General features: G+C 41.0%; 1 protein-coding gene across 6 annotated transcripts in view; it reads left to right on the forward strand.

Moving 5' to 3' along the window:
* Window positions 1-20,096, forward strand: part of SGCD (sarcoglycan delta) — a 327,884-nt gene that overhangs the window by 37,447 nt on the left and 270,341 nt on the right. The window contains exon 1 of one of the 6 annotated variants that reach the window (XM_017828148.1): window positions 10,421-10,637. The exons of 4 other annotated variants lie outside the window; for them this stretch is intronic. The gene's annotated coding sequence lies outside the window, so the exon portion shown is untranslated. Of the gene's footprint in view, window positions 1-10,420; window positions 10,638-18,911; window positions 18,933-20,096 lie in introns of those variants that run through there. One more of the 6 variants, XM_017828152.1, reaches the window with a different exon arrangement.

Below are 20,096 nucleotides of genomic sequence, written 5' to 3' on the forward strand. Positions count from 1 at the left end.
CCAGGTCAGCTCTTAGGAGATTTACAGAAAAGATTTCTGGAAGACCTGTGGCAACTTTTCACATGCCATCTTCAAAATCCTCCTGTTTCCTTTGCAGGCAGAGTCACTCTTGTGAAGGACTCCTTCAGGGGCCTGGATAACACATGCCAGCATGGCCCCCTCGTGCAGCCTGACAGCACAGGGCAAATAGTGGAGAAGAAGAAAAGCAACTTTTTTTTTTTTTCTTCTTTCTTTTTTTTTTTCTCCCAGCTCAGAGCTGTCACAATCACTCTTCCAGTTGTGAAGGCATCCTTCACAGGACATCACATCTTAATAATGCCAAACATCATCTTCACCATAGCTTATATAAGTAGGCAGAGGGTAATAATCAGTTCAGACTCCACTGGGAGGCCATCAGTTATATGAGGAACAATTGACCTTTCAGGAAAAGCTGTATAATTAGAGGCAAACTAGATAAAGTAGCAGACAAGGTAGAGTGGAATTGGAAAGCAGCGTATTTGCATCAGATAAGAGCAAGAGGATGCTGGGACTTAGATTGTCTCCATCTTCAGGCAGAGAAAATGCGTCCAAAATCTACTTTTCTGAGCACAGAGTTGTGGTGAACCCACCTCCTGAGGAGTCTGATAAAATTAATGACTGTCCTCCTTCAGTTTGATGATAAATCCACGTGCCAATGGGGAAACCAGTCACACACATGACACCATTAAGCTCCTTGTGCTGACTGGCTTAACTTGGCAAAATGGTTTCCTATTTCCCTGTTTCACATGTGGGGCAGTCTAGAGGTTCACAGAAGTTCACTAGAAGTTGTTACTTAGTTTTGTGCCTTCTATTTGCCTGTCATTTCTTACTCAGGGCATAGCAAATGAGGGTAGATTTGAGGAGGATGAGCCTAAGGAGGCAGGAGTAAAGGCACAGGAAGCTCGAAGTTGGAGTCACTGTTTGAAAGACTCTGAGGTTTGGAATAATGCAGAAGGCCAAAATACTCTGAGCTGAGCAGGCAGCATGGATTTCTTTCAAAGAGGCTGTTGTGGTCCTGGGCTGGGAAGAAGGAAGGCAGGAGAAGCAACCAGCCAGCAGAGAGTCTTAGTGATAGGCAAGAGTGATACCACCAGCAGTTCTTAATGAGCAGAAAAATCATTGATTAGCCTAGTAGTGGGCAAACTGGAGGAGAAGAGGTCTTGAAATAAGACAGAGCAAACTGTTTACAAGATACCATTAAAGTCTGTCTGGTCTTCAATCCCAAATTTGGGGAAAGAACAGGAAGGGGATAATTTGAAGCAGTGGTCTGATGCCTTTAAGGATTTAAAGTCAAAGTTGGGTGTGTGGACGGGCAAAGATGGAGAGAGGTTCACAAATACTATTCATGACATTTTATCTCAAAATGTCAAATGCTGAAGCTCTGGAAATACTGCTTACATGGGGCATGCAGCACTGCATAATTGAAGCCGCTGGAGAGTTAAGGAAATTTGTACTTTCTGGCCTTTATTTAGTTAAAAATAAAAACTTTGTCAACACTGTATGTACTGCTGAGTACATATGGCACTAAATCTCAGTGCAAAGTGCTGAGATTTCAGGGATTGAGCAGAGATGCTCCCTGTGGCACCGTTCCCTCTGATCTCAGAGGTTAACCTTTGTCAACCTCTGCCCTTACTTTTCATCCACCCTGTCCTTTCCTGAATTCCTGGGGATAAACACTGATGCAACTTTGCTCTGAAAATGGGGAATATATGTGTTTGACATGTGTTGGTGTGTATCAAATTGATGAAGATACTTATCTTTATTTCTATCACTGAGGAAACGTGCACCACTAAATGTTGAAATGTTAAACTTGAGAATCCTGGAAGTGCTCTAAGTCAACAGCCTTTGAGGTCTTGGATTCATCCTTGGGTTGTTTTGGGGTAGGACAATTATTCAAGCCAAGGCTGGTTTTATTCATGCTGTACATCTCTACCAAAGAGCAGCGGTGTCAATGTGTCGAGCTGGCCACTGCTGACATTTGTGTTGCTTTCCCTATGCTGGTAATGGACAGAGCAGGAGAAAAAGTGTTTTCTGCACAAACACCTTTAAGAATCACTCCTGTGGATGAAGGGGCTTCCTATGGGAGCTGGAGTTTCCATACTCTTTATGTGCTCACCTTTACGGCTGTGGCATCGTGATGCAGCGCAATGTAATTTTTGTAGGTGATGTCCAGAACTTTCTCCACCAAGGTAATCTTATTTCTATGAGTGATCCATCATCGTGGTCTACAGCTTCCTCATGGGAGGAAGCAGAGGGGCAGCCACTGATCTCTTCTTTCTGATGGCTGGCAATAGGACCACAGGGAATGGCATGAAGCTGTGTCATGGGAGGTTTAGGTTGGATATTAGGGGAAGATTCTTCACCTAGAGGGTGGTCAGATGCTGAAATGGGGTCCCTAGGGTGGTGGTCACAGCACCAAGCCTAACAGAGCTCAAGGAGCATTTGGACAACACTCTCAGGCACATGGTGTGATTTGTGGGGTTGTCGTGTGCAGGGCCAGGAGCTGGACTTCAATTATCATTGTGGGTCCCTTCCATCTCATGATATTCTAAGATTCCATGGTTTTTTGGCCTTGAGTATAGCCAGTATTTGTCTCTCTTGATTTTGAACTCTGACCCAGAGATGAACGAATGTTTCTTCCTCAGTTCTTTGTGACCCCATAGAAAGGTGTCCATGTTTCTGTAGGATTGCACCTGAGAGAGCCTGGTCTGGAAATGGACGCTGGGACTCCCCACTCACCCCTGTTTCCTTCCCCACGACTTAACTGACCCCTGCACCACTATCAGACAGAAACTGCCCTCCAGAAATGTGGCTGGGTTGTCGGCAGGAATACTGTTCAAAAGAAACAAACATGTGGGACATGCTTTCCTAGAGTTGGAGGAAAGCCTGCTTGTGTCAGCTGCATTAGAAAGATCGTTCCAGAACAGTTCATCCATGCGTAAAGTTGCCCCCTATAATTCTGCCAAGGCTCAGGAGCTCGGGGAGATCTGCTGGCAACAGTGCCAGCGGCTCTTTCATCCACACAATTTTTCCGAGGTGCTGGAGGTCAGAGAGGAGCAGATATGTAATTTGCTTGTTTGAAGCAGTTCTTCTGCCTTGTTTTGTATAACTGGAGAGTTCTCACACCGCGCTCCAAACTTCCAGAGACAAAATACTGATACTGCAGAATTTAAATGGGAAAACTGAGCTCCCTGCTCTGCAATTTGCATTATGCAGAAGTGTGAGATAAAGAGGGGGAGAGCTCTTGTTGCAGGCTCTCCCCTTTGGAAGCTCGTCAGCATGACAAATCACCTGGATTATGGTACACCTTGCCATGAGCCTTCCTGGTTGTTTACTTTCATATAATTACACAGCATGGGCTATTTTTCCCCCTCCTCTTTTAAGGGAAGTATTATGGGAGTTGCTTTGGTTTCTTTGAATTCAGACTTTATCAGCATCCTTTTCCAGGGCATATGTTGGAGGAAAAAACATACACATTTTTCTTAGTCAAAGTAAAGTAAGTATGTTCATTATAGCAACTCAGAGGATTATGCACAATTAAATTTATTTTTTTTCTTCTCAAGGTAATGATTTAATTGCTTTGATTTTTCTTTTGTTCATATCCCAGGGGGACAAAAAAGTGATGACAGGAGAAGAAAATCCCTTTAACTACTCTTTTTCATATAGTGTATGCATCTGTATATCTTGTACAACTTGCCTCATGCTGACCTTGTCCTTCCAGTGTCCTCCTTAGAGATTTCAATTCCTAAAGTTTTAAGGCTGTGTGTGTTTATATGCATAGATGTGTACATATATATATGTATATTCACACACATAAAAACATGTACAATTATATTTATATAAATATATATAAAACTATTTTATGTGTCTGTATATATATGTACACACACACATAAAAATAAAATAAATGTTGGCTTTCACTTTAACTTTGAAAGTGTTTTGTTTGCTTTCAGCTCCAACAAACTGGATTGAATTACAACTCTATTGAATGCACTTCTCTAGCACCTTCCCTCAGGGATCTAAACCAATTTTCTCACCATTGCTAAAAGCTGAACTTCCCCTGTACCCTCCCAGAGTAAGTAGGATGCTTCTATCTGTGCTGTAGGGTAGGAGAATTAAGAAAAGTGTTGAATGCAACATACTGTTTGGAAGATAAAGTGGCAAGATATTCAACGCTTGGTTTTGAATATTGTTGTGTATTCACACAGTCATACTTTTCTGAGAGAGAGGAATCTTTTCTACTTACAACATGTATCTTTAATGTGGCAAATGAAGGGCAATATTTACCCATGTAGCAGCGTGACTGCAGGTTTGGTCAGAGCACAGCTTTGTGATAGAGCAGGAACAAATGGGTAAAATAACCAAGGAACAGTAATAGGTATTTTTGAGTAAGTATGGAGTGTGTTCCTGACTTGACCCCTGATCTGTTGTGGGCTAACCAGTAACAGTGTGAACCCCAGCCTCTGAGAAAATGCATTTAGAAGTCAAGTCAGCAAGAAAAGGGGGAGAAAACAGCTCCAGTTTGCAGGTGCTTGTTTGCTGTTTGGTGGTGTAACCTCTGACCAAGGCTAAGCTGTTGTGCTGAAAACAAATCAGGTCTGCTCATATGTCATATCTGACACAAAAACAGAATATATGATGGCAAGGGCAGAAGATTTGCTTCCTAGAATTTGTTTTTGTTCAATTTCTAGCATGATCATTCTGTGTCTTTAACAAACAAAGGGAGAACATGATGATATTAACCCTCCTTTGGTGATTCCACAGTGGTTGTGTTCCTAATAAACTGTAAAAAGGAAGCTGACTGCAGGAAGTTTGGTGGCTAGGTTAATATACACTGTAGTGGAGTCATTTAAAATAATCCAAGCACAGAAAGGAGATTTATGTAAAAGTACATTTCCATTACTTGTGCCTCTGGCACACTAATGTCTCATCCAGCATAGCAAAAACCTAACAACATTATTCTTGTTTCTTTTTGTAACATCCATAGCTTTTAGTACTGCTTTCCTTTGTTAATTTTCAAAAGACTAGCTGTTAATTAAGAGACATAATTGACTCAAGGGCAAGTCTTGACTGAAAAGAACTTGAAGAACATGGCAGGAGTCTTGTGTTTTGGGGTTTTTTTAATTATTTTTTTTAAACAGCATCTAATTTTGAGCATGTCAATATCCAGTTAAAATGTTGATAAGTAGAGGGGGATGCAAGCTTTCATAGATGTCTTCATGGCAACGGCATTTTATCTCTGTTTTTCTTAGCTGAAACAGTGGAACACTAGGGCAGATTTAATTTTTGGATGAGTGAAAGAAGTCCACTAGGAAGCAAGGAAAGCAGACTACAAGTACAGTGTTTTGTTTCCTCCTTACCCTTTTTTTTTCCAGAAGACTCAAGATCAGTCATTAAACACCACAGGTATGGCAGCACATTTAAACCCACTTTTTGTTACACTTTCTGTAAGGGCTTAGCGCCTGGTGAGCATGTAAGTGAAGTTACTGCTTAGGGAAGTCTGGCTACTTGCTTTGGTACTGAAACAGAAGCAGCTTTCTTCTAAAAATCCATTCCAAAAGGCCAAGACTTAAGTATTTTGTATTCCTGTTACTTTGAATGGGAATTTTTCCTTACTAAGGACTTCGGCATTGGGATTGATTATGGAGCCAAGCAATTCTTTTATGTAGGTCCATTAATTTCGATCCTGCTAAATGTGTATTCCTAATTGCACTAAGTCAATGTCCATAAAGAGATCAGAGGAAGGAACTGATCCAGAAGGGGGAAAACTTGTTATTGTGTGCTTTGAAGCTGTGGGATTGAGTGACCACATCATCTTGGCTGTGACCTTCAGATTGGTGAAGTGAATGTGTAGCTTTTAAGAGATATGTGGTATAATTAATGATTAATCAGGGCACTTCTTTACGCATCATTTTGAATTCTGCAGGCAAGGCTTGTGTATGGATGAATGTTTTTTATTTTAGTTTTTCTGCAACTCATCTGTGCTGACTGCACCTGTTTTCTCCCTGTTGTCTGTGGGCTCTAATAAACTGAGGAGTTGAGACAGACAGTTCCTTAGGCAAGAGCTCTCCCTTGGCTGGTGACGCTGGTGAGACCTGCCTAGACTATAAAAGGCTCAGAAAAGGGGACAAGCTTTTGGCTGGAAGGCATAATAGAAGTGTAATGATTTTGACGTCCCCCCTTCTTCTCTTTTCGTAGATATTTAATTGGCATTAGGAAACAGAGCAGGTCATTGGACTAATGAACAAAAAAAGGACTGTTTGAGTTGGAGATACCCCTAGGAAGTCTCCTGTTTGCACTGATGTTATGAATTCAAAGATATTTAGTGGTTTTTAGAAATACCTTTGCTGTCAGAGTGATGTGATAAAGCAAAAAAGATGATAGAAAAGATGTTTGCCTGCATATTTGGGGAGAACAGCTTGAAGATGTGACAGCTTTGGATTTGAATGTGAAAAAAACCCCAACCACCAAACAAATAAAAGGACCCCCGCAGCTTTCATTCCCATGGTGTTGCTGTCTTGTATAAATACCCAGAAATAACTGGTTTATAATTTTGTGTTTATTAAGAGAATATATCTTTCACTACCTCCTGCTTCTTTACTCTCTAAAGCCTGCTTGACTCACTCTTAATGCCATAATATTACAGGTCAAACAAGAGATCTTATGTAATACAATCCATTGTAGTTTCCCGAGCAGTATCTGCATCAAACCAACAGCTTTTAGTTGACTGGAGAGGTTGGCTTTTTTCCTGTCTTTACCTAGAGGCTGGCCCTTGAAACTGAGCTCAACAGCTGCTTCTTTTTTTTTTTTACTTCCCATTTTTTAACACTGTCACAGTCAAGAGCTGTTAATTGAAAGGGAAAGGTTCAGAGAGATGAGCAATGCTGGACACAATAGCCTTAATATCCTCACGGAAATATCAGCACTGTGGTCATGGGAGGAAGAATTGTGATCCTCCCTTCATCTTTAGAGAGAAGAGAGGATCAACAGTAGAACCATAAAATGGTTTGTGTTTGAAGGACGTTGGAGCTCATCTCATTCTAACCCCTCTGCCATGGGCAGGGGCATCTCACACTAGCCCAGATAGCTCCAAGCACTGTCCAACCCATCCTTTGACACTTCCAGGGATGGGGCAGCCACAGCTGCTCTGGACAACCTGTGCCAGTGCCTCACCACCCCCACCAAGAAGAATGTCTTCATATCTTGTCCTCCTTCAAACCTGCCCTCTTTCAATTGAGAGCTATTCTTCCTTATTCTGTCACTATCTGTCCTTGTCAGAAGTCCTTCTCCAGCTCTCTCGGAGTCCCTTTATGTACTGGAATGTGCTACAAGGTCTCCCCAGAGCCTTTTCTTTTCCAGGCTGAACAACCTCAACTTTCTTGGCCTGTTTTCATAGCAGAGTTGTTCCAACGCTCTGATCATCTTCATGTCCTTTCCTGGACTAACTCCAACGGGTCCGTGTCCTCCTATGTTCAAGAGTAACCATTTGGAGACAGGACAGATCAGTTAAAATTTCTGTTCTCTTACCACAATGTTACCCTCGGTATGCAGTCCAAAAAATCAGTATTACAAACCAAATAGAGTAGAGGGAGCAGCAGTGGCAAAGATAAAACACCGAGGTTGGGTCCCTTAGGACACTGCTGCCTTGTTCTTCTACTACTCAGGGAAGGGAACAGACTCCTTGTCCATGGGGGATGAGGCAAGAAATGATGGGCTTCAATTGCAGCATGTAAGATTTACTTTTGTGATAAAAACTTTGTAGGATGAAATACTCCATTAAATTGCTTATGGGGGTTGTGGCAACTCCATCATTGCAGATCTTTAAGAATACGTTAGAAAAACATCTGTCAGGAATGATATCTGTAGAGCTGCTCCTGCCTTGGGGCACGGAGATGGACAAGATGACCTCTGGAGGTCCCTCTCAGCCCTGTTTTCTATGAACTCTAATCCAGGACTTTTCATTACTCATCCCTTGAAGCCCCAAAGGTGTCGGGACTATCACACTTCATTTTTACCCTTACACAGTTTTTTTTTTCTGGATGGTTTTTATTCATTCAGAGAGACTGGCTTCAATTACATTTGTCATATGATTCTTTTATAGCCTGTATTTATTATTTTTTTTTTCAGTCCATCCCCTCTAGACCTTTTCTCTCTGTTTTTTAAATGGATCCTACTCACTTCAAAACTTTTTGAAAGCAAAAGTCACTCAAAACTTTTCATTTTATGGAAATAGAAATTTAAAATTAGACAGAATGAGTTAGAGTTGCTGTTAAGTATCAACGTCATATTCAGTGCTTCAACAGATACAGGAATAGAAACTGGTTTTACCTCGTTAAAATAAGATAAATGTGGACAGGAGCAGATGATGAGAAGGGGAGCTGTCCAGAACAGAGACTGTTTTGCTTGTTTGTACAGGACTTTGGTACAATGTGGCCCTGAGCTGTAAGAGCTGCTCTGATAACCATGGGAGGCACATGAGGGACCATTGCTTTAAGGTACAAAAGAACTAAGGTTTGTGCTTTGAAGTGATAACATGGTGATTTAGGGATGATTAAAAAAAACACCATAAATTAAAAGATAACCAAGACAGTGTGATATTGGAATTGATGGGTTTTTATTCAGGTGTCATAGTGGCAGTAAGTGCCCCACACAGCCTCACAGTTCTCTCTCCCTGACACACCTGAGAGTATCACAGGCTGGTGTGAAACAATAGGTTCCCATTATATTTGCCCTTTTTCATCTCTTCCTGACATGAAATTAAATTTGTTCTGTTATTGGCGTGTGATGGTTTTTAAGTGGTTTCCTTGCAGGATTGCTTTAGGGCTTCCCCAGCTCTCAATTTGGGTTAGTAAAGTGGAAGATTGCACAATAAAAGCGAGGTGTCAGGCTCGAGGTAAACAAATGTCCTGTTTTATTGCATAGTAGTTTTCCAGTTCAGCTCCAGGATGCCTTGGTCTGTGAAATAGCTGTGCTAATTTTCCACGTGTCTGAATGTAATTGCTACAGTCAAAGTTGTGGAGAGGAACAGTCCCTGCTGTGGTGACTGCCCCGCTCCTGCAGTCTGTGTTTGGAGAGGAGCACCATCGTGCTCATTTCAACAACTGCCCATGACTTTCTTGGCCTTCTTGTTGGCCTTCTTGCTTTTCCTCCATGGTTTAAAGTGACAGTCAGAAGATGAGAAATCCCTGGAGGCGTTTTGCGCAGGGCTGCACAATGCAGTGATTCACTTAGATGTTTTATGTTCCCCTGAATATTTTATGTTCAGTAAATAGCTGTGCATTTACAGCAGTGGAGCAGAGGATGAGTGATGGAGTAGAAGTGGAGTAGTGATGGAGCAGAGGTGGAATGCCACGTGGAGGTCTGATGGGCACAGTACTGCACTGTGAAACCTGTGCTGGTCACTGCTTACCTCTGCTACATGGGGCAGTGTATTTGCAGGATTTTCAAGTTTAATTTGAATAATAATATTTAAATCAGGAAATTATCATCCCTCCCTCCTATGAACTTTTAAAAAAAGTTGACTAACCCAGTTGTGTTATTTTTCTGAGGAGCTGACTTTTTTATAACTAGTTATTCTATGCTCAACGATATGCTCTGAGTGCTATTTGCTTCATGGTTGAATTTGATGTGTTGTATTTAATTATGGAATTTAAACTTAAAAAAGGAGGAGAAAATGCACTTTGGTAGCTCAAGGCTGCAGGAGTTGCCATGTCTGCTTCAATTTGCCTGCTCCCTCTAAAGGGTCTGTTTGCTGGAACCCATGGACCCTTTCAGCGAAGTTACGAAGGCAGAACTGGAAAGGCTTGTCTTTATGGAAACTTTGATTAATTTTTTTCAAGGGGTGACCAGAGCTGCTGTGTTAGAGAGCTGTCAGGTACCATATGTACAGAAGCCCTGTCATCTGAATTTCAAAGTCAGAACCATATTTTAAGAGACTTGCCCTTTTCATCCTATCTGGTCTGTGGGGGAGTGTTGCTGCGACTGAGCCTTGTTTGGCCACATAAAAGCAGCCTGCCAGGCTTGCTTTGCCAGGGACTTTGAGTTTAAATCTATTTCGGGCCTTTAAAAAGGTCACTCAGGGCTGCCAGCCAGAACCTGTGTCTTAATTCAGTGCTATTAGAATCACAGAAAAATAAAATCCCCAATCTCAGGCTGGAGGGGACGGAGCAATGGAAGTATCAGACACTTTATAAACTGCAGACTATGCTCTCATTACAAACTGCTGCTGCAATCCGAAGCAAGCAGAAGGATCCCTGAGCACTAGGAAGGTTGCTCAGATGCTGCTGTAGTCTTTGGGCTCCACCAGTGGGGATATGATTGCTGGTCTGGGGCCTAAAGCAGCTGCTTTCCTTCGGTTGCCGAGAGGTCAGGATTATGTTCCTTAATTTACCTTAGGTGTTAGGTGCTGTACCTTTCTGAGGTGAGCTGGATCTGGCTGTTTAGGCTCCCCACAGCTTTTGCTCTGTGCCAGAGCCAAGGGGAAGCAGCAGCTGTGTGTGGGTTTTGGATCTTGATTAGGGATTATTGCACTGTTGGCTGTGGCTGATGGGCAGGAGGAGAACCTGAACTTCATACCTCTGTGGCCCATTCCCATCCTCTGCTGATGACCCTGAAGGAAGGTACCCAGCTTAATCTTGCTTTATATCATCTAATATACCCTAGTGAAAATATTTGTGTGGATGCCTACTAGAGTAATAGGTTTATTTCTTCTTTATTCCTACTTATAATCCTTCAGTTTGTGCTCTTATTTGTAATGTAACGTGTTCTTTTAAAATCGAGAGGAGCTGACATCAGTGGTTTGAAGAGCCAAATAAAAGATTTCTTATAACAGTAATCGGTCTGGCTGATTTCCCAGCAGCATCTTGACCTGCCGGGGTACAGAACAGCCAGAACCCAGGACAGAGTCTCTTGTTCCATATTTGGGTCTAATTTAATAATATTTTGTTGATTTGCGTTGCAAGTTTGATTCTGGGGTTTGACTGGTACCTTAGAATGTAGTTTTTTGTGATCTGGAAAATGTTGTATTTGTTTCATATTATCATATCAGGAGGGGTTTAACTTTGTTAGCTTCTTTACCAAATAACCTGATGAATGTGAAAAGTAGCTTTAATGTGATTTCTCATTGATTATTTTCATATAAAAGTTCTGTGGTCTGAGGAGTAATAAGTTTGTTCTCGCTTGCCATCTTTTAAATAGGTCTTAGTTTTAATCTTGTAGGTTTTTAAAATTGAATCAGCAGAAATTGCAAAAATTATGTTTATATTCACTTGCCATCTTACTAATGGATCTCAGCTTTAATCTCTCCGATTTTCCAAATTGCTTCTGTAAAAATGATGTCAATAGGATCTGATTAAAACATTCAGTTTCAGCTTAGTTCTTTCCTAATACATCAAATTTTCCTATGCCAACGTGAAAAGTTTTAGCACATTAACCTCTTAATAGATCTTTATTTCTCAAAGTATTTTGAGAGCTTTGTGTTAAGTTCTTTTAATTAAAACCTTGGCTGCTAGTAAAACATAGTTGTCAATTTTGTAGTTAATTGTCTAGTGGTTAGGGTGCAGGACTCTCACCGCTGCGACCCGGGTTCGATTCCCAGCCCCCCGGGCAGATGGAGCTCGTTAGCCCTGTAAGGCAATCCATCTAAGAGAAGGTCACTCTAAACAAACCTANGCTTGCTCGGCCCCGGCAGATGAACCTCAGGATTAAAGGGTGGGCTCAGTTCAGCGCACGCTGGGTCTCACCTAAAAAATCCACTGCGCAGGCTCCAAGGGTTAATGACCTTTCCCAAATCTTCGCTCGCGAAGACTGGCCATTATTAATTTTGAATTGAATTAAATAAAATTGGAAAGTAAATTTGGTATCTTGGTATTACGTGGCAAAAAAATAGCAGTTACAGTAGGGATGCTGTCTGATAATTCACTTAGCTCCTGTTAGCTAATCACTGCTTTTATTCATGTCATGCATTTTGGCTGGATGAGCTCCAGCTTGATGGGATAATGACTGGAAACAAGTAGGGTGGTGTGGTGGGTGCTGCTCCCGTGCTGTAAATCAGTGGTTAAAGAGCTCAAAGTAAGGAGGTTGTTTGCTGGTGTCAGCTCCAGCCCTTTTCCCAGCCTTACACAGACAGAAACAGCGCTGACACCTTTCCATCATCTTGCACCTCCTCCTTTTCAGTAGCTCTGGATACCTTCTAGAAATAGGTTGTTCAGTGTAGCTGGCACGTGTGACTGTCCCATGTGGATGATGAATTCTTTTTCCTCTTCTGAAGTTTCTGTGGAACAGGTATTTGTCCTGAACAAGAGGCAGATGAGTAAATAAACCTTTAGGAAAAATAGACAGGACTATGAATTTCTTTCTCTTATTCTTTAATTTTCTCGTTTAATTTCTTTCTCCTTTTTCTTTTCTTCTTCTTTGCAAGGAGCATTAATAAGAAAAAGGTTGACTGAAATGTGATTTATTTTTTTTGTACTGTTATAGAACCCTGAATTTAAAGTGTAGTCTCAGATGAGGTAGTGGGTCTGTATCTTATATTTTGACTGAACAACAAGGAAAAAGCGTAATTAGATCCTAAGTCAGAGTGAACTACCACACCAGGGCAGCTACAAGTCCCTCTCCTACTGGACATGTACAGGGCTCCTCAAACCACTTCTTTAAATCCTTCATCCTGAAATTGCACTTTTGTGGGTGGCTCCTATGCTGCCAGTAGACTCTGAGCACTGGTGCCAGGGTCCTCCCTTCTTAGAGGGAATTATAGGATCAGGGTTGGATAGTACTGCGGTATAACATGATACTATTTCAGGAACATCTCAGTTTTTCACAGAGGGAAAACCAGTGGTGGGTTGGCTGCTTAGAAGGGCTTTGTATGCAGCTGAGGCTGAAAAATGTGAGAATTTCTGGAAGAAATACGAGTTGTGTTTTGCATGCAGGGAGCAGCGCCATCCCTGACGTTCTGAAGTTTTGAAGTCCAATGCTCACCACCGCCTAGTGCCTTCAGCTGGATTTACTGTTATCAAAGCAGCAACTAATAAAACTCCGCCGAATCCCAAGAGAGACTTGAGGAGATTTCTGGGAGCACTTGCCACATTTCATGTCTCCCACACAGTCGCTTTGGCAGAATGGTGCAGGCTAATAGCGTGTGCCTCGCTGCTGCTGCTGGGTTGATGCACGGCTGGCAACTGCCTTTCTTACAGTCCCCTCCTGGGAGCCATCAGCCTCCGCGTGCTGACTTGTTCAGCATTAACGTCAGCAGCCTCGGTGTTGCCCTGTAACTCTGTTTTTGCTTTCTTCATCACCTTGAGTTGCCTCTCCATTAGCAAGTTGGATGAAGAGGATAACAGGATAATTGGGTAAAATATTTCTAAATTGGTATTTCAGTTCTCCTAATAGGCTTGTAAGGGGAAAACGGGCACTGACACCTGCGGGAGCATGTGGCAGAGAGGAGCACGGAACGGGAGTAAGGTCAGGGTGGACTAAAATGATTTAAGGGCATGCAATCAAAAGCAAATGATCATTTTGGAGGTAAAAATCTACCACTTAGGGTAAAAGTTAATGTCAGTTCTTGCAAGCTGTAACAATATCCTGCCTGCCTTCTATGAAGGCTGCCACCACTTACCAAGATGCTGAAACCATCCTTTAAGTGGCTACTGGGGGTGTCAGTGCAGTAAACATCAGTGAGGTCAGGCTGCTGACCTTCAAAAAGAGTTTTCCTTTCTGGAGGAGTAACTCCTGAAAAGGCACTCTGCTAACTAGATTTTTGTTGTTTTATAGTGTGTGATGTCTGTAATCTTATAAATGGTCTCTCCCTGCTGCAGGCACAACATAAGTATTTCCATCCAGTCTGCATGGGAGACTTGGATCAGAATGTTTTAAAACATATTAACTTGGAAATTAAGTAGGAATGGTGTAAAAGTCTATGAAAATATTAAAGAGGAATTATTTGAGGAAAGGGGAAGATGATAATTTGCATCCAAAAAGTATGTAACTTGCTAACATTGTGAACAGTGTGAGGCTCTACAGGTTATCAATTTTGAGAAGGTTTTATAATATGACACAACTCACTACATGGCTGAGCTTAATGTAGTAATAGATCAGTGTTCTTTCTTTTAGGCAGTGATGCTACTTAAGTAGAACATTCATTATATCATGATAACAGAGATCCTCGAAAAGCTAAATAATTGAAGGCAGGTGCTGTAAAAGCAGTGAATACACAATACAGTTTCAAAGGCTTCTATTGCAGAAAGCCACCTAATTGTATTCTGCTGCAATTAATAATCATCTTAATGGCTTTGCATATTTATGACAATATAAAAATAAATAAGACAATACACAGGCTAGGATAAAATTTGGGTTCATAAACTTTTATTGCTGAAAAGTAATTAAGCATGCCTCTAATCACAGCATCATTTTTCATTGTGGATAGGTTTGGGTAGAATGAGAAAGTCTGGAAAAAGAAAATGTGACTATTCAGTAATTTACTTTGCATGAGAGATCTCATATCACAGATATTAAAAATGAAGAATATGCTTGCTTCTCATTTGCCTGGCCATTGCCTCTTTTGACCTGGAATACCCTGAGTATGTGGAGGGACATTGGCTCTTCTCCTTCCCCTGTGAGGTGACTGGTGAAGTTTTTGGCTGCCACCTTTTAGTCTGTATAGAACAGAAGGTCCCAATGAAAGATTAGAAAAGCTTCTCCTGGCCTTTAAACAAATACTAATAATGTCTGAGGTTTTGAGATTAAAGTCTGTCTCAAGGGCACGCAAATATAAATGCAGGATAAGACCACAGGGAGTATTGCCTAAAGTTTTGGCCCAAGTGGAATTGTTACCTGCTTACATCCATGCAACTACAGATGAACTTGACTGGTTGAAGTCTCTCTTCAATCTGCACAGTAACCACTTACTCTCATTACGGATCTTTTTCCTCTTTACAGCCCTGTGCATTAGAAAATGTTCCTGCTTTGTTTTGACTTGACCTTTCATAGTCACTAAAAATCAATAAACTTTAATGCATTTATTAAATAAGGAGGGGATTAACATGCAAGGTTCACTGCTGTAGCAAGAGGAGAAGGTAAGGAGTGGAATATTACTGCACAGCCAAGCCAGGCTGCTGTGGTTGCCACTTTCCTCCAGACCTGCATGTAATGACAGTTTTTCTTTAAGATGAATAAATAAATGAGTTCAGTAAAGCTCAAGGTGTGTGGTGAATAACTTCAGCCGGAGAAGCAAGATGACTTTTGTCTGCCTTTTTGGCACTCAGAGAGAAGTTCCTAAATTCCTAAACTGATTAGCTGTGTGGATATTGGTGGCTGTATCTACGGCTTCAGTTGTGAAGATGGAAGTAACTTGGATCCGTGAAGGTTCATTGACTGTAGAAATGTCTCAAAAGATTTTAGCATAAGCAGAGCTCTCTCACCCATCTTTTGTAACCCTGAGTTGCCTATCAGCTAATTCCGTGCTGCAGTCCTTGTTTCTGAGAAAAAACTGACATCTGTGACCTGATTTTTTAAGTAATAAGATTTATGCAACTTTTGTGCTCAATTTAGTGTTCCATAGGATGTATATCCTTACACATCCCTTCTGTTTCTAAGTTTAGCCGCCCCCATTTGTGCAAATCTCTGGTTTGCATGTAACTGGGGGGTTGCTGTTCTTTATCGTGCTGTCAGAGGCGTGTGTGCATATGATGTGCATTTTTAGGTCCTTTGAAGGAGGAGTAAGAAGAAACTGAGCTTGTTCTTACTATGTTCAAGTCTCTAGCCCCAAATATACACCTATTAGCTCATAACCTTTGAGTGGCCAGTGTAAATGCTATTGATTTTAGCAGGTGGGCTGAGCTAAATGCACCTGATACACCAACTTACTTAAAAGTACTCCTACTTTACCTACCTTAAGTAAGGATTTTGAACAGAAATTTTTTTTTTTTTTTAAAGCATTCTATCAACCTATTCCATTTGAACTAAGGAACATGGATGTTCTGGCACATCTTTTCTCTAAGTGTCTGTCAAGAGGCTTTTTACGCCTCTTATTTATGTGTGCTAATAAGGAAAGCATTGTCCTTGCCTGTTTAAAGCCAGTAATTTTCTTACTGACACTTTATAATGCATCTTTGAAAAAATTACAGGCTGATCCCCCACCCCTGACAGGACAAAAAGAAATGCTGAAGCCCAAAATCTGGGAATGACAAGCTACTTATAGAATGGCCTCCTACAACATGTTAAAACAAGAGAACGTATATGAGGAGCTTTCTTTCAGTATATGACAACTCTCACACAATGGTATCTTGATGTCTCAACACGCATTCGGATCTCAGCATATTAAGAATGATTTGGAAGGAAGCAGTGTCAAAACACAGGGATCAAATTTTTGTGTTTCGAAATTTAATTATTCCCCTATACAGGAAACAATGCTTTGTGTAGATTTAAAAAAAAATAAATCCTATCACCAGAAGTAAGAACATAAATAAATTCTTATACTAAACAAATCAGAAGTGGAATTTTATAGCATTTTTGCTTTCTTGGGACATAATCATGTCTAATCTGCAATAACAGAAGAGCGATAGATATGCACACAGAGGTAGTTAGATGATCACTAATTGATTGTTTTCTTCTCAAAGAACAAACTTCTTGTATTCCAAAATGTGAGAGTGCTTTCCTTTTATGTGTCAGCATTGATTGTACATAAAACATGTGATAGAGGGTGTCTGGAAATGGTAATTAAAATCGTAGGGTTTCAGAAGTGAGCATTGATTATATTTCAGGGCCATACCTTTCAGCTAGAAGTTAAAGAGTAAACAACAGTAATTCAGCTAGAATGCTCTGAGGCATCAGGAGGAGGAGCAGACTTGAAATGACAATTCAAGTCCTACCTTTGCAATTGTTCTAGTCAAAAGTAGAACATCGCAGGTTGATTACATTTAAGAGAGGGACTTAAATGGTTTCCTCCTTTCCAACTTCACTAGCAACTTTTAAGTGATTAAAGCCCTTAATTAAGTAAGTACTTATTGCTTCCTGTGAAACCTCTAGTGCTGGCCTTGTCTGTTAGGCAGGGAGAGAGGGCTGGGAGGGGATATGCTGCTCAAATGACAATAGTTGGCCTCTGATGTTATTCAGGTGAGGTATATCAAACATATTTTTGAGAGCTTGAAATTATGTGGCTCAGCCAGCCACAAAACCCATTGGTGTAGGTCAACAGGACCTCAGTAGAATTATGCCAATTTATATCATGTCAGAAAGTAGCAGTAATTTGGATTACTTCAGCTGCACACCGCTAGAAGCAACACAAATTGTTCAAAGAGGTCTTATGTTTTGTTGCTAATAGATTATATTTAATTAAATAAAAATACGTGTTAGCATTTTTTACCTTGTATAGAAGGTAAAAAATAAATTGTCCTTGTGAGATAAACCAGTACTTTTATTGTGAGACTTAAAGGAAAGTGACAAACCTATAAGTAGGTAAAAATTGAGAGTTCAAGTGTTTTCCAGGAAGCACTTATGTGATTTAACTGCTGGTGGTGTTTGTTTTTGGGCACGGCGCTTTGCTGCCTAAACCACACATGCTGCCAGAAAATCCCAAAGTGTGTTTTGGCTTTTGGAAGCATACAGGCAAAAATAATGTCAGATTGTTAATCCTGAATCATTGGATACCTGCCCTGAAAAGTTTGCATCAATAATTTAGAAGCTCAAATGGGGTCAGATCGAATTCCTAGCCTACTGCAGGCAAGTTCTGTTTTTGCAGGAAAGTGTACAAAGCAACTGAATTTTCACCACAAATGAAAATACTAACTGCCTTTGGAAGTGAGGTTATTAATAGTCCTTAAATTTATGTTTTGGCTGCTGTTAATCCCTTCCTTGCCCAGGAAGAATGGACATTAAACTATCTCACATCCATAAAAATGGTTAGATTAGCATTATGCGCAGCATTAGATGATCAGAGAGGAATAACAGGCTCTGGAGGGCTCATTTCCTCTCCATCCATTTCTGCTTGTCCAACAGTGACACTTGCATTATTTGGAATGACCTTGACTGTGAGGTGTTTTTAAGTGCTGAGAGTTTGCTGCAGAAAAGCTAAATCAGCCCAGTTAATATTCCTGTAGCAACAAAGATGAGCATGGGGGACAATGTGGTACTTGAGGTGTTTTGACCTGATTGCTCACAAACTGTGTGTTTGCTCACCAGTCTTCTTCACTAGAAGACAGTGTCATGCCTGGAAATGGAGTGTGATGCCTTTAATGCAGTTATACCCCCTTCCTGTAATAGCAGCTATGTGAGGAAAAAGTGTTTATCACCTCCACATTTGCATCAAGAGGGCAAATTCCTGTTCTGTAAAACTTGGTGACTGTGAGCAAGCTTCTCAAAACCTGTCTTGCTGCAGTCAGGGTTTTATTTATTACTAGAGAATCTCTAACATCTCAAATGCAACTGCTGTGTTTCATTATTAAACAGCAGAGTTTTCAGCTCAAGTTTTAAACCTGGTGTTTTTAAGCCTGCAACCTCTCATCTGAAGGACATAGTGAGAAGGGCTTCCTGCTTTCTGAATTAGTATTTAATGTGTGGGAAGTGTACATCCCAATTGAAGTTTGTCTTCAGAAGATTCTAATTAGGACAGAGTGATTTGATTTTTCAGAGGGTACCTTTTGGGTCTCCTGAAATAACAAGACAGCCACAAGGGTGATGCAGAGCAGGTATCACAGGTTACTGTCATCTTAGCAACTGTCAGAAGTGTTTTAGTGGAAAGCAAACCCATGCGTTTGAATAAATAAATATTTTTTACTTAATTTATGGTTTTCATGCCGAAAAAAGCTGTCAAGTTTGAGGTATAATGACTGACTTTTTTTTTTTTGTTTGCAGTGGCATGAAAATTTTCAGAAAAACTGAGTGATGTTTTAAGCAACTTCCCTGCAGGATGCGGAGCCACTTAGGTATTATTTTCCATATAACTTTATACAACAAAGCAGGAATGAGGAGGCAGGAGAGCAAAGTGTAAAGTGGCCTCTCGGGGGGTAATGATATGGTATGCATTGCAGAGAAAAGCAGGCAAGTGTTTGAAATCACTGCAGTTAGTCTAGGATGTGTGAATAAAGACAAGAATTACCCTATATCTGGTTTTCTGTCACAACCGAAAGGCTGTTGTGTTTGCTCACAGGTAGTGTTTTATTGGCTAACTAAGCTTTTCTGGTCCTGAATTCTGGGTGCAGAGGGGAGACCTTACAACTGATGGTTAAATTTCAGAGGGAGCTCCTCAGCAGTCTGTGGAGAAGGACGAGCTCTCAGCTGTAAAAACTGGTGCTTAGTTTGGTGAAGCAATGACCAAGGCTGAAACACATTTCTGTTAGAAATGTCTGGACAGACTTACACAGGCAACAGTTTTGTCTTTAATCTCCTTTCCAATAAGAAAATCAGCATGTTGTCCAATGCCAGAGTGTTCAAGGCCAAGCTGGATGGAACTCTGAGCAGCCTGGTCTAGTGAAAGGATTCTCTGCCCGTGGCAGGTGGTTTGTAACCAGATGATCTTTATGGTCCCTACTAACCCAGACCATTCTAGAGTTCATATAATTCTGTGTTTGTGGATTGTGGAAGGACCCATTGTTGCAGTCCGAGATTTGAATACCAACAGAAAAGGAACTGCTGGGATTAAACAGGAAACCTTGGGCCACAGGGGCTGGGGAAAAAAACACCATCTAAAAGACCAGACAAGATCCGTTGTCCTGATCTCCCCCAGCAGGATGTAGAGAGACTTTGCATGATGCTATCATATATCCCATTGTTTTCTCCCTCCCTGTGTAAATCCTTCTTTCGGGTAAAGCTGATCACACTTCCCCAGTATAACCCTGCTTACTGGAAATATCAAACCTTTTCCCCCAAAATGTAAATACTGTATCCAAGAAATGTAGATCCATTTTTCCCCTTATGTCACCCCTGTTACTGGAAATGCTAATAGATTGTATTTGACATAACCCTGCCTCCTTATTAGCATGTTAAACCCCCGAGACCCTTAAATAGCGGTTTGTGTGTTCAATAAATGTGTTCCAGTTTTTGCCCCCATAGCTGGGATCATGATAGCTTTATTAGACCATTACTGCTTC

The sequence above is a fragment of the Lepidothrix coronata genome, unplaced genomic scaffold (genome assembly GCF_001604755.1).
Source record: "Lepidothrix coronata isolate B3197 unplaced genomic scaffold, Lepidothrix_coronata-1.0 Scaffold146, whole genome shotgun sequence".
Classification (NCBI taxonomy): Eukaryota; Metazoa; Chordata; class Aves; order Passeriformes; family Pipridae; genus Lepidothrix; species Lepidothrix coronata.